The sequence below is a fragment of the Macaca fascicularis genome, chromosome 10, assembly GCF_037993035.2.
Source record: "Macaca fascicularis isolate 582-1 chromosome 10, T2T-MFA8v1.1".
Taxonomy (NCBI): Eukaryota; Metazoa; Chordata; class Mammalia; order Primates; family Cercopithecidae; genus Macaca; species Macaca fascicularis.
In genome coordinates, this window is record NC_088384.1 from 73,935,983 (window position 1) to 73,948,411 (window position 12,429).

Genomic DNA, 12,429 nt, shown 5'->3' on the forward strand with positions numbered 1-12,429 from the left:
GGATTTTGGAGGAAACAAACATTCAGACCCTATAGCACTTGCTTTTCTCCTTTTCTCTTCCTCCTTCACTCTCCTACCTCACCTCAATCTCTGTCAACAATACCATTGTTGTTATGATTATTAACATGTGCCTTCTTATATCTATGCTTATCTCTGTAGTTTGATCAGGGGTTGACTCTAAATAGTGTCAGTGACCAGCATTGACAGCATCAGGATTATAGTATAAATAGTGCTCACTGCATACCCTAGAAGCAGAAGATCGGACATGTAGAGATCAGGGTTTGTCATAAACCTCTGCCTGTAAAAGGACTGTTTCAGTCATTGAGATCAAGTGGATTCTCCTTTCTATCAATTGCTCCAAATTAGCTATAAATTAATTTGCTTCATGTTTGGACCATGACTTCCATTTATTGCTTTTTCACTGTCATAAGAGTATAACTATAAACTCCTGGCTCCTGGATGCTCAGTAATTTCTAGTAACAAGAAAGCTCAGAAGTCTTTCTTTTCTACACATCCAAATAAAACAAAACAATTTCCAAAATTAAAAAAAAAAAACTTAACTGCTGTATATTGTTAATCACTTTTTTGGTCCCAAGAATAATATAATCACACAATCTCCTACTGTAGCCTTTTGTGTGTCCACTTTCTTTTCTCAAAATCATAAATATTTTTCTCATTACATCACACAAGCAGTTTCAGTCAAACCTCATTGCTGCTTGATGGAGTTTCCTGGAAGCCGTTAGGTAGACTCTCCTCTTGACAAATACATTAGTTATCAGAGCTCCAGTGGGCTGCTTCCAAGGTGATATGACTCAAGTAATGGACACCTGTGAGGTTTGCCCTTTGTCTACTGATTCATGCATAGAATTGGAGAATCTCAGATATGAAGGAACTTTCAAAGTCCACTTGTGTGACCTTGTTACAGGTGCTTTGTCCATAGTTTGTTGAATACTCCTCCCTTCAAGAGGTGGAGCTCAATTCCCCTGCCCTTGACTGTGAGCCAAACACTGCAGACTCGCTTCCAACCTGTAAATTTATGGCAGAAGTGACAGTGTCCGATTTCTGAGACTAGGTCAGAAAGGCATTGTGGCTTCCTCCTTGGGCTCTCTGTTGAATCACTCCCTCTCAGTGAGACCAACTGCCATGTCATGAGAACACTCAAGCAGCTGTGTTTTAGAGAAGCCCACTTCGCAAAAAACTGCGACCTCCTCCCAACAGCTGCTTCTGAGGAACCAGGGCTTCCTGCCAACAGCCTCAGAGATCTGAGTGAGCCTTCAGATGACGGCAGTCCATGGCAGCATCTTGACTGAAATCTCATTGGAGACCCTTTGAAAGAACCACCCAATGAAGCCACTGCAGAATTTCTGACCCACAGAAACTGTGAGATAATAAGTGTTTGCTGTCTTAAACCACCACATTTTGAGAGAATTTATTATGTAGCAGTAGATAACTAATAAGCCTTTTAAGCCCTTCCGCCTAATGAGCTGCGATGACAAATCAAGGTGCTCTGTTGCCATCTTTAGGCAGCTTTTGGATTTTCGTTTTCATCAGTAGATCCTGATTCTCTTTGTGTACCCTCTCGGACAAATATGATGTGTGTCCTCTTCAATGCAGTCTCTAATCAAGTTTCCCTCACCTCCAGCCTTTCCTTCTCTATTTGTCCCCTCAGTCCCATCTCCGTTATTGCTCCCAGAGTTCTTTCTATATAACAACTGTGCAGCTGGCCCAGAGAACATAGCCATAGGTCCCAAACCAGGGGCAGGAGAGAAGACTTCCCCAAAGAAGAAAGGGCAAAAATGAGAACTTGACCTGAGAGCCACACCAATCCCAAGATCAGAAGGATACTGTTCAACCCAACAGTGACATAAATATATGTAATTAGTTTACTGTATGTCTAAGCTAAATGTTGAATCTTCTTATGTATGCTAAAATAAAACAAACATTGTATCTCTTACTGTTACTTCCATGCTCCCTACCTTTAATTTTTCAGCAGGCAACACACACACATACACACATGCATACACACACACCCCGCCCCCACACAGACGCACACACACCCTCTGCTGGTGAATTTCCTGTAGCACAGATGGGAGCTACCTAACTTGATGGGAAATGGCATCCCCTGATCTGACCTCAGAATATGCTTTCAGTGTTATTTCTGACTCGTCCTTTAAAAAAAATTGACAAATAATTGTATATGTTCATGGAGTTCAACTAGTTTTTCTTTTCCTTCGTTCATTCTCAATATCTTAACTCTGGCCACTCCAAATCACTCTCTTCCAAAGAGTTATTTTTGCTTTTTCCCCCAATAACTTGCATATGCTCTTGCTGTGTTAAGCTCTGGGCCAATAAAAGTCTTTAAAACCCTGATCAAATGTGAATCTTCGAATCCTCTGGAAGTCCTTCCCCCAGGTAATTTGCTCCTTCCTTGTGCTCTGTTAGCACCATGCAGTTGACATTCCTTCTAAGAATGACTGTGACACATCCTAGCCCCTTCTCGTAGGCCAGCACTTCTTAATCTTTTTTTCCGAACTCAGTTATTTGAGAGGAATAAATTACAGGTCTTTGAGCTCCAGTGACACACACAGGGGTTATAGAGGTTTGAAATATCTTCCCAGGCACTGGAAAATTCCATTGCTTCTAAGAATCATAACACCAGATTGTGAGCTATTCAAGGGCAGAAGCCACGTCATATTGAACTTAATAGGCTCCCAATAATTATTGGATGGATGAATTAGGTGCCAAATGGAGTTTCTTGATTGATTTTTTAGCAGAAACTTTAAAAGAAGTTGACTCTTCTTCTAGAAAAATGAAATATAACAGAATATATCCTCATGTTCATAAAAAAAACAAACAATATTGGTTGGAAATGTTGGATAATGAGGAGCATCCAAGAACTAGATGATTTTGAGGCAGTTTAAAGGGATCACAGAGGAAAGTCTCCACAAATAGCCTTGTAAAAAGGACAATTAGGATGTGAACATGTTTGCAACACCCATCCTGCGACCTCCTACCTCCAGATCATGAGTTGCTGACAAAGCCCAGCCTACAAATCGCTGATTTAACGCAAAGCAAATGCTTGTCCCTGGAATGAAACAGCTGAAAAGAATTAATTTTCTCTCTGCTTTTAGAGAAAAAATAAGCCAATATATTTTTACCTGCTGAAGTACAATTACATGTGCTTTCCAGGCCTCTACAGAAGTGCTTTATTGAGGCTGCCGTATATAGTATGGTTAATAAATGGATAAACAAAGGCATATCAAATCAAGTCTTCTGGTGAAAAAATGAGTTCTTTACCATTTTAAGCTTGTAATTAGATACAGGTAATTAGAATATATGCAAATATATAGCATAAACAGCCAATCTTAGTATATGGGTTAATTTCCTATTTTGCACCTTGTACCAAAACATGTGTTGTTGGGAGCCTGGTAAACCCTATGAAGTTCAGGGGTGTCTGCCAGGGAGTGGTCAGTAGGAAGCAGTGAATATGGAGATTAATGAGAAACACATTCCATATATTTAAGAAAAATCTTAAACAATTCAGGGTAGGAGGCATATGGGCTCTTAGAGGTAAAAAAAAAAAAGGCTGTGTATTTAGCCAGTGGCGTTTGTGCCAAGCTTGTGTTGGAGTTCTTCATCCTAAACAGATCTGAGGCCCACAGTTCATCCAGAGCCTGATTATGTGATGAGCACACATGGGAATTGTTACCTTGCCATTAAGTTAGCCCCACCTTACCCGGAGAATAACTTCAGGTTCTTTCCTATCGACAGATGTGTTCATAATGCTGATAATTAACTTTCGTACATGATACTGCTTCCATTTGTGCAGCTACCCTTTTATCCAGTTTTGTTTTCATCTTTTACTATGAAATGTTTCATATATTTTTAAAAGAAGGACATAATAAATTTGTAAGTTATAAAGGACAATAATAAAATGAACACCTGTGGACCTGCCACCCAGCCTAAGAAATTGCCCATTACCCATATGTTTGAAGCCCCATGTGGGCCTCTCTGATCTTACTACTGTGCTTTCTCCCCATCCTTTACTTTGTGTTTACCCCCTGCTTTTCCTGAAAGCTTTTTTCACACTTTTGTATATCTCTAAATAATACATTGTTTAGTTTTCCTTGATTTTAAACTTTATATAAATGGTATATCATCATATGATTTATTTTATGAAAATTTTTGCATGTTCTCACATAATTACGTGAAAGGATAAGGAGTTATCATTGTAGACATAGCTCTATGAAATCAAACTGTTTTACTGTGGCCAATTAGAACTTAAATGCAGTGTTTTTCTCCCTCTTTTCAGAATAGGCAAAGTTCTTTATCGAGTGCTTTGTTTTGTTGCTGTTACCAAAGTATGCTGTGGTTTCAAAATAAAAAATGTTAAATTGAATTGGTGCTTCCTGGAACATTAAAAAGATAAAAGGTTATTTTACTGTAAGTTAAAATTCCAAACCGCCTTTTGGTTTTACTGGTATTAAAAATTTGGCGAGCACATATAAACACACATACTTCAAAGGAGCTTCATTCTTAGGGCACCAGCAATATCACTTATTTCCATTACATGGCACACGCCACAGTGAGCACTTATGACTAGGCGTTTCTGCTGGGCTCACATGATCATAAAAATAACCGTCAAAGAGAAGGCAAATTAGCTTTTAGGCTGGGAGTGGAAAAAGAGGTACTTATAGATGTTTGTCTGATGTGAATAACTTTATCTTAAAAATGGTTTTAAAACTTTGTTCTACGTGACAGTCCATTGTCATGGTTGGAAGCTCATTTCTTTAGTGCTTCAGCAATGTTTTGGAATTGTTACATCTTCACTGTAGTGAAGATATCTCTTAAGAGATAAGCCACATTTTAGTTCTTATTTAAGGATCAGGTGGAAAGAAAAACATTAAGTAACTTAGATGCAAGGTGAATAAGGTAGACATGATATTTAAACTTTTCAACGATGAAGAGTAGCATTAATCTGATGAAGTAGTGCTCTGAGATTAATATTTTCAGAATTAGTTTTGGTTTTATAATACAAAGATGTTGATTGCAAGTATCTATAATCTGCCACTTTGTTTATACCAGAACTTTCTTTCCTTTAAATCATGAACGTATCTCTATACATTGTATCACTAATATACTCGGAATAATGGAAATAGATTTTCATCTGTAATTTTCTTTTCCATCATGAGAAGTATAGTTCTAGCGATTATCTTTCCAAGAATTGTTATTTTTTGGCTCAGAAAGTTTTCCATCTGAAATATAGAATACAAACATTTATGAATAGAATTCTAGTGACTATGTAATTCTTATTACACTCAGGAAATTTTATAGTCAGTTTCATCTGCTCCAAGGGTAATAGAGTTTACCATGAAATAAATCCTAAAAAAGTATTTGTTGAATGAATAAAATTGTGTTTTAATAAAACTTGTTTTACTGAATGGTTTTGTGTTCACCAGAGAACTTCCAAGTCCCAACCAAGTGGCCGTCTGTTTCCAGCAGCTTCTAATACAATAAAAGGATAAAACAGGAAGATAATTGAAGTGTCCTCCAGGGCTTGTGTTACTATGACCCACATCGTCCTCTTTTCAGTCAGCATCCTTCATTATTTAGTCTCGAACAAATCTGAACAAGCCTTGGAAAGAGGGAATGATTATTTTCTTGGCTTAGTGTAACCAGGATTCTATAGAACTCAATCCCCATTGCTCCCAAGACAGTTAAGTGGTGAAAGTTTTTCAGGGAAGCATGCCAAGTCAAAGTTTCTTCACGGCCATAATGGGACATGCATTATATGAGTCTTAAGGATTCTATGTCACGACAGTAAAGCGTCTTTGCATTTTTTTTTTTTTCTCCTAAAGATAAACCTCCTACTGGTTATAAAGACCCTAACAACCAGGGGCAAAAATCTACAGCTATAAGAGGAGGCTGTGTTATTTACAGTGCCTCATTCTTCCCATTTAAAAAATGAATTTCTCTTTATTCAATAAGGAGTAACTTAAATACTGTGCAGAATGGCGTAGGGCATGCCATTTGACCTAAGGCTCAGGAGTGACAGCTTACTTGGCAACTGCCCAGCCCAAGACAGTTCTGATTTTAGAGTTCTGTTTTCCTTGCAAGCCAGTCTGGAATGTGAAGCCAAGCACAGAGGTTTTAAGTAGGTGTGGGAGCCAGTGCAGCTGGGGGTTGTTAACAACAATTGGAGGACAATATATGTATATATATCTTTAAAGAGGAGGAGAGTGGCTGATGACTTCTTTCTGGTCAGAAAAATGAATCCATTTGGATAGAAAAAACTTACTTGCAACCTGGTAAGGAAACTGTTTTGTCTGACTTAATTTAAACAGGGTGATATGTGGATGATTTTGAAAGAGAAGTATCCTAGGGGAAACATCATGAGATAAGTAGCTTATAGCTCTTTTAACCCATAAAGCTGGTGATTTAAATGCCACTAGGAGGCAAAGCCTTGCATTGGGGATTAAGGGCTGCTTTATATAGCAGAGCTCCACCAAGACTGAAGTCGTACCACTGTTGGGCATATACATTTACTTGTTCCAAATTCTTAAATACAACTTTCTGGAAAGCCTAGCTTCTAAAATTAAGTACAAATACATCGTGAAGGTTCTTATAATGCAATTAATCCATCATTGATGAAGTGCACACGTACAGCTCATCTCTCTCTAAGCCATTCTCCAATGTTGAAACAGGATCAATAGTGTGTACCTTTTCTCACATTGCATTTGTATGACATGATATGTTAAGAAGCCGCTCGTTGGAGAATTCTGCCAAATCTGTGTCCATGTTTCACATGTTGAACCTACTCAGGAACTTATTTTAGTGTGTTGTTAATGTTTTCTGATGAGAATCTTTTCATGGTCTGGACATTTCTAGAAGTCTCACAAATCCCTGGGCTTTGGCCTTCTAAAGAACCTAAGCATTTTTCAATCAGTAGTTGAGGTTATAAACAGTTACTAGTCACTACCAAAGGAAAATGGTAATTACTGAAAGGCTAGAAGCTTCTCTAGATGGAAATAAGCTTGAGCTTGACCACACCAAGACTGTTATAACCAGTGCTTTCACAGGCTCAGATGTGTCACTTCAGGCCACTCATTTACCCTGCATGTTGCCTGAGTTCATGGTCTCCCTCATGTAATAATTATACCTTGAAAAATTCCAGGGCTATGAAGTAGCGTTTCCCAGGTTTGCTGTATTATTAGAATTATCTTTTAATACTCTTACCATAAACTTCAATTTTCAGTATATGGAAGAATTTCAGATTAAGTACTCAAAATCAGGAGATACATTATAGACTCCCAGATATCACTGATGGTAAATGCTACTCTTTTTTTTCCTCGCTCTGTCGCCCAGGCTGGAGTGCAGTGGCATGATCTCGGCTCACTGCAAGCTCCGCCTCCCGGGTTCACGCCCTTCTCCTGCCTCAGCCCCCCCCGAATAGCTGGAACTACAGACGCCTGCCACCATGCCCAGCTAATTTTTTGTATTTTTAGTAGAGATGGGGTTTCACTGTGTTAGCCAGGATGGTCTCGATCTCCTGACCTTGTGATCCACCCGCCTCGGCCTCCCAAAGTGCTGGGATTACAGGCATGAGCCACCGTGCCTGGCCAGTAAATGCCACTCTTTTACTGAAATTGTAAATTTTTATGTGTAACCGTATTTGAGCAAACTTTGTACTACTCTTTGCTGAGTTTTAATTATAATTTATATTTAATTTATTTATATATTATATAATATATATAATTTATTTATATGTAAATTAAATATAATTTAATTATGAATTAGGACTTAACTAACAATACATTTTGTGTATTTGTGAGTAAACTTTACTCACAAATGTCTCTATTTATTTTTTAAAAACTTATAATGATTTTGACCTTTTAAAATTTCTGATGGAAAAGCAGCTTGAGGAAGTTGTCAGGTACAGTGTGTGTTTTGTTCTATTTGTTTTGATTGCTCTTCGAACATAGCAGGTTTTGCCTTAAGTATATGTGTTCAGTGTAAATTTTAAGTAGGGGCTTCTTCATGCCCCATCCTAAGATTTGCTTATGTTTTAGATAATCATGAGACAAGAAACAAATTGGAAGCTTTAGACTAGTTTCACATCATGATAATATATTCTAATGAAGGACAATTAAAATATAAGGTAAGATCAGAATGTCGTCATCTAAACAGGTAAGAAGTTCTTCATAGATATCGTAGATTAACCAGGTAATCAAGATTTTTAGAGGCATTAAAAAATAGGAAATATATGAAAACAGGATAAATTCAGAAGTTTCAGAAGGTGGTGAAAAATAGATTGCCCTTCACTCAAGTTCTTTACTCAACTAGTTCCCTCTACAGGAGCAACCATTGCTGCCAGTTCCTAAGATACTTTTCCAGAGAGACCCTGTGTACTTACAAGCATGTTCATACATGATCCTCTTTTATTTTATTTCACAAAAATGGCAGCACCATCTCTATACATTATTCTCCACCATACCTTTTTTTTAGCCTTGTAACTATCTTGTAGATTGGTGTTTTTTTCAAACTGTAGCATGTCACATTAATGAGCTCTAAATCAATTTAGTGAGTCAGAAGCAGAATTTTTAAAAAGCAATAAGTAGACTATAAAGAACACAGTGGAAGAGAGCAATACATTGCAAGTAGAAGAGCAGTTATTACTTTGTGAAATTTTAGGTATAAATAGATGTGTGTAGTAAATGACAATGTGTAAGTTTTTTTTGTTGTTGTTGTTTGTTTTGATTTGGTTTTGGATTTTACTGTGGTTTGTGATCAAAAAGTTTGAAAAACAGTGTAGTTGGTTCCATATCATCCATGTAGAGCTTCCTCATTTGTTTTTAATTGTTACATAGTGTTTCATTGTATACAGTACCATAGTTATACATATGCCCAATAGGCAATTAATTGGTTTCCAGTTTCTTGCTAATTAAAGTTACTTTGATGAAGATTCTTATAAATATGTTATCATATATGTATAAGGGCATATCTGTGGAATAAATATCTAGAAATAGACTTGCTAGGTCAAAGGGTGTGTAATTTTGATAAATAAAGTCAATCCTCAGTTATTCCTGGATTCTGTATTTGTTAATTTGCCTACTTGCTAACATTTATTTGTAATACACGAATCAGCATTTCAGCACTCTCATAGTCACTTGTGGACATGCGTGAAGTGGTAAACATTTTGAGTCACCTGATGTCCACATTCCCAGCTGAAGTGAACAAGACAATGTTCTGCCTTCCTGTTTCAGATCTTGTACTACAAATGTGTCCATTTTGTGGTCTATTTTGTGCCATGTTTTCCACATTTTTGCACTTTTTAATGATGATTTTGCCATTTAAAATTGTACCAAGCATAGTGCTGAAGTGCTGTCTGGTGTTTCAAAGTGCGAGAAGGTGGTAGTGTCTCGTGAGGGAAAACGTACATTTTGGATAAGCTTCATTTAGGCAGAAATTATAGTGCTATTAGTGGCGAATTCATTGTTAATGAATCAACAATACGATACACCCAAATAAAAGAAGAGGAAACTCACTGATCTGTATGTGATGCTGCTGCAGAAGGTGCTAAAGTAACATCTATATATGCAGCAATGGAAAAGATGGAAAAGCAGCTAAATTAGTGGATTCATGGAATGATGACCAATAAAAAAAGCATAGAGGATAGCATTGTTGCGTAATTTGAAAGCCAAAGAAATTTATGGGCGTGTTACCCAGCATCAGGAAAACGTTAAACTCTTCTTGGCTAGTGTTTATGCATATAATTATTTGCAAATAAATAAATAAATATTTTTAAAAGATTAAACAGAAACACATATAAAATAAGGTTATTTGTTGATACGCTGTTAAAAATATTTTGACCAGAGATTTGCAGGAACCTAGCCCTGTGTTTTCCCTACCTGTAGTGGCTCATTTGTTTGCTAATTCAGTGTTCATCAACATTATAGAACATAATTACCACAGATTAAGAGAATGTTCTTCCAGACGGCCATGCTCCCACAATTGCTGTATGAATCTGCTCTTTTCTCCACTCCCAGCTAACACAATATTGTTTCAAACTTTTTGATATCTGAAACCTGGTAGTCTGATAATAGTCTGAAACCTGAATAACGGTATCTTGTGATTTTAATTTGCATTTCTTTTAGTATGAGTAATGTAGACTATCTTTTCATATGTTTTAGAGCCATTCATATTCTCTTTTGTTCATATCCTTTTTGCATTTTCTTTGGATATTTGTCTCATTGATTTGTAGGGGATCTTTATATATTAAGAAAATTAGCCTTTTATGCTATGAATTACAAATATTTCCCCAAATTTGTCATTCATCTCTTGACTTGAATGGCAAAAACAAACACTATAAACAGGCCAGGCAAGGTGGCCCATTCCTGTAATCCCAGCACTTTGAAAAGCTGAGGTGGGCGGATCACCTGAGGTCAAGAGTTCAAAACCAGCCTGGCTGACATGGTGAAACCCCGTCTCTCCTGAAAATACAAAAATTAGCTGGGCATGAGAATCGAGAATCACTTGAACCTGGGAGGTGGAGGCTGTAGTGAGCTCAGATTGTGCCACTGCACTCCAGCCTAGGTGACAGAGTAAAACTCTGTCTTAAAAAAAAAAAAAAGAAAGAAAGCACTATAAATATTTTTTAACTAGTCAAATATATTGATCTTGGCCATCTTTTATGGTCTCCGGGTTTCATTATGGTTTAAAAGCTTTCCTTAAGAGAGATTTAAAATGTTTTAAAAGAGTTGTGTTTGGTGTTTGTGTTTGATGTTTCGTGTCTTTTGGTGTTTGTAAGGAATTTAGTCTTCTTAATGTGTAACAAGTATAAATCCTTATACTTGCTACACACTTATAAATACTTACACTGAGTAGATTTTAGAGTAATATAACAATGAAATACCACAGGCTTTGTGATTCCAGAGTCCAGCTTGAAATCCAGTCTGTGCGCCTAGTAAAATGACTTAAGCCATACTGCTTCCCTTCTCTGAGCCTCAGGTTCCCCATCTCTGCTTTGCTGAGTTCTGCTATGAAAGAGAATGCCTGGCACATCATAGATTCTCAGTGTTAGCTCCTCCTTGTCCTACTTCCCTGAAGTCTTCCACTAAGAAATAATTTGTTACATTAACTTGCATTATGCATGTACTACAAGTAATGAAATAATTTCTCTTTAAAAGTGTTTTGTAATTTAAATCCTAGACAATTTCTTCTGATATTTTAAAGCTAGCATGAATTAATGACTGATAACTGGTTTGAATTGTCATTAATAAAAAATGTGTCAGTACAATGTTTTGCCTTTTACTGGCGGATGGGATAAATGTTTGTGAAAACAGTGAAGAATGAATTTTTAGACATGGAGTTATTTTCTTTAAAAACTCCTAAACACTATATCTAGAAATCTTATTGAAAACTATTTGTATAAAAATAATTATTGAATGAAGGTAATCAGTGTACCCTAATTTATCCTCTTTTATAAGTCTAAATTTTTATGTTTATTCCATTTTTTGAAAGCAGACTACATTTATAGGGAGAATAATACATTTAAAAATCATTAAAATGATCTTTAAAAAATAAAGGGGGTAATGTCTTTATCCTTTGCTCTCATGGTCATATTGGCTAAATTTTTATGATTTTTCTTGGCTAATTCCTGAGGAGTTGCCCCCTTACTATTTGGGGCATGAGGAAAAGGTGCAGTTTTAGAAATGCTTTAACTTTGTATTTGAATAAAATTTATTGTCACTACTCTAGGAAACTTCGGTAAGACTTGAGTGCCTTTCCTCTGTTAGGCAAGTTAGACTATCCCAGACCTTGCTCTGGATGTCAAGATTTTTGAAGTTCAAAGCAGATGTGTGTGGATGAAAAAACATCTGGTGAAGAGAACTTGCTTCGTTGCATGACACTTTTCCTGCACTCTTCAGTGGAGCGTCTGTTGAGCAGGTTGGCAGGTTTGATAACTAATTAATGATGAGGAATGAGCCATGTAGCTGAGGAACTCCATTTTGCCCCTTACTGTCTCTTTCTTCCCCATATGTCTGGCAAAGCCTTCAGAGGCTAGGATCATGGATCACACAGTTGGGTCTCAACTCAAACACTTCTCTCCAGGCTTAACTAGCTTAGAGATATAAACAGATGGATGGCCTGTGGGACAGGGTTTAGTGTTGAGCAATGCCGTTTTATTATCAGGGACTTTTGAAATTTTTACTGGAGTACATTACAACTTTAAAAATGCCTTTGAAAACTCCGAATTTTGATGCTATGTACTTGAATGTGACAGAGCTTTGTGAGCATCCCTGGATGTTTGTAGTTTTCTTTTTGTAACTTTTTATTTAGGTATAATTTTACATATACAGAAAAGTTGCAAGAATAGTGCAAGGGACACCAATGATTCCTTTTCCCAGATTCAACCAGTGTTTTCCTTTT

At 36.9% G+C, this 12,429-nt stretch overlaps 1 protein-coding gene across 40 annotated transcripts in view; it reads left to right on the forward strand.

Annotated features, from left to right (window-relative positions):
* The window catches only part of TASP1 (taspase 1), a 443,904-nt gene that overhangs the window by 215,846 nt on the left and 215,629 nt on the right, over window positions 1–12,429 (forward strand). The gene's annotated exons all lie outside the window — the stretch shown is intronic.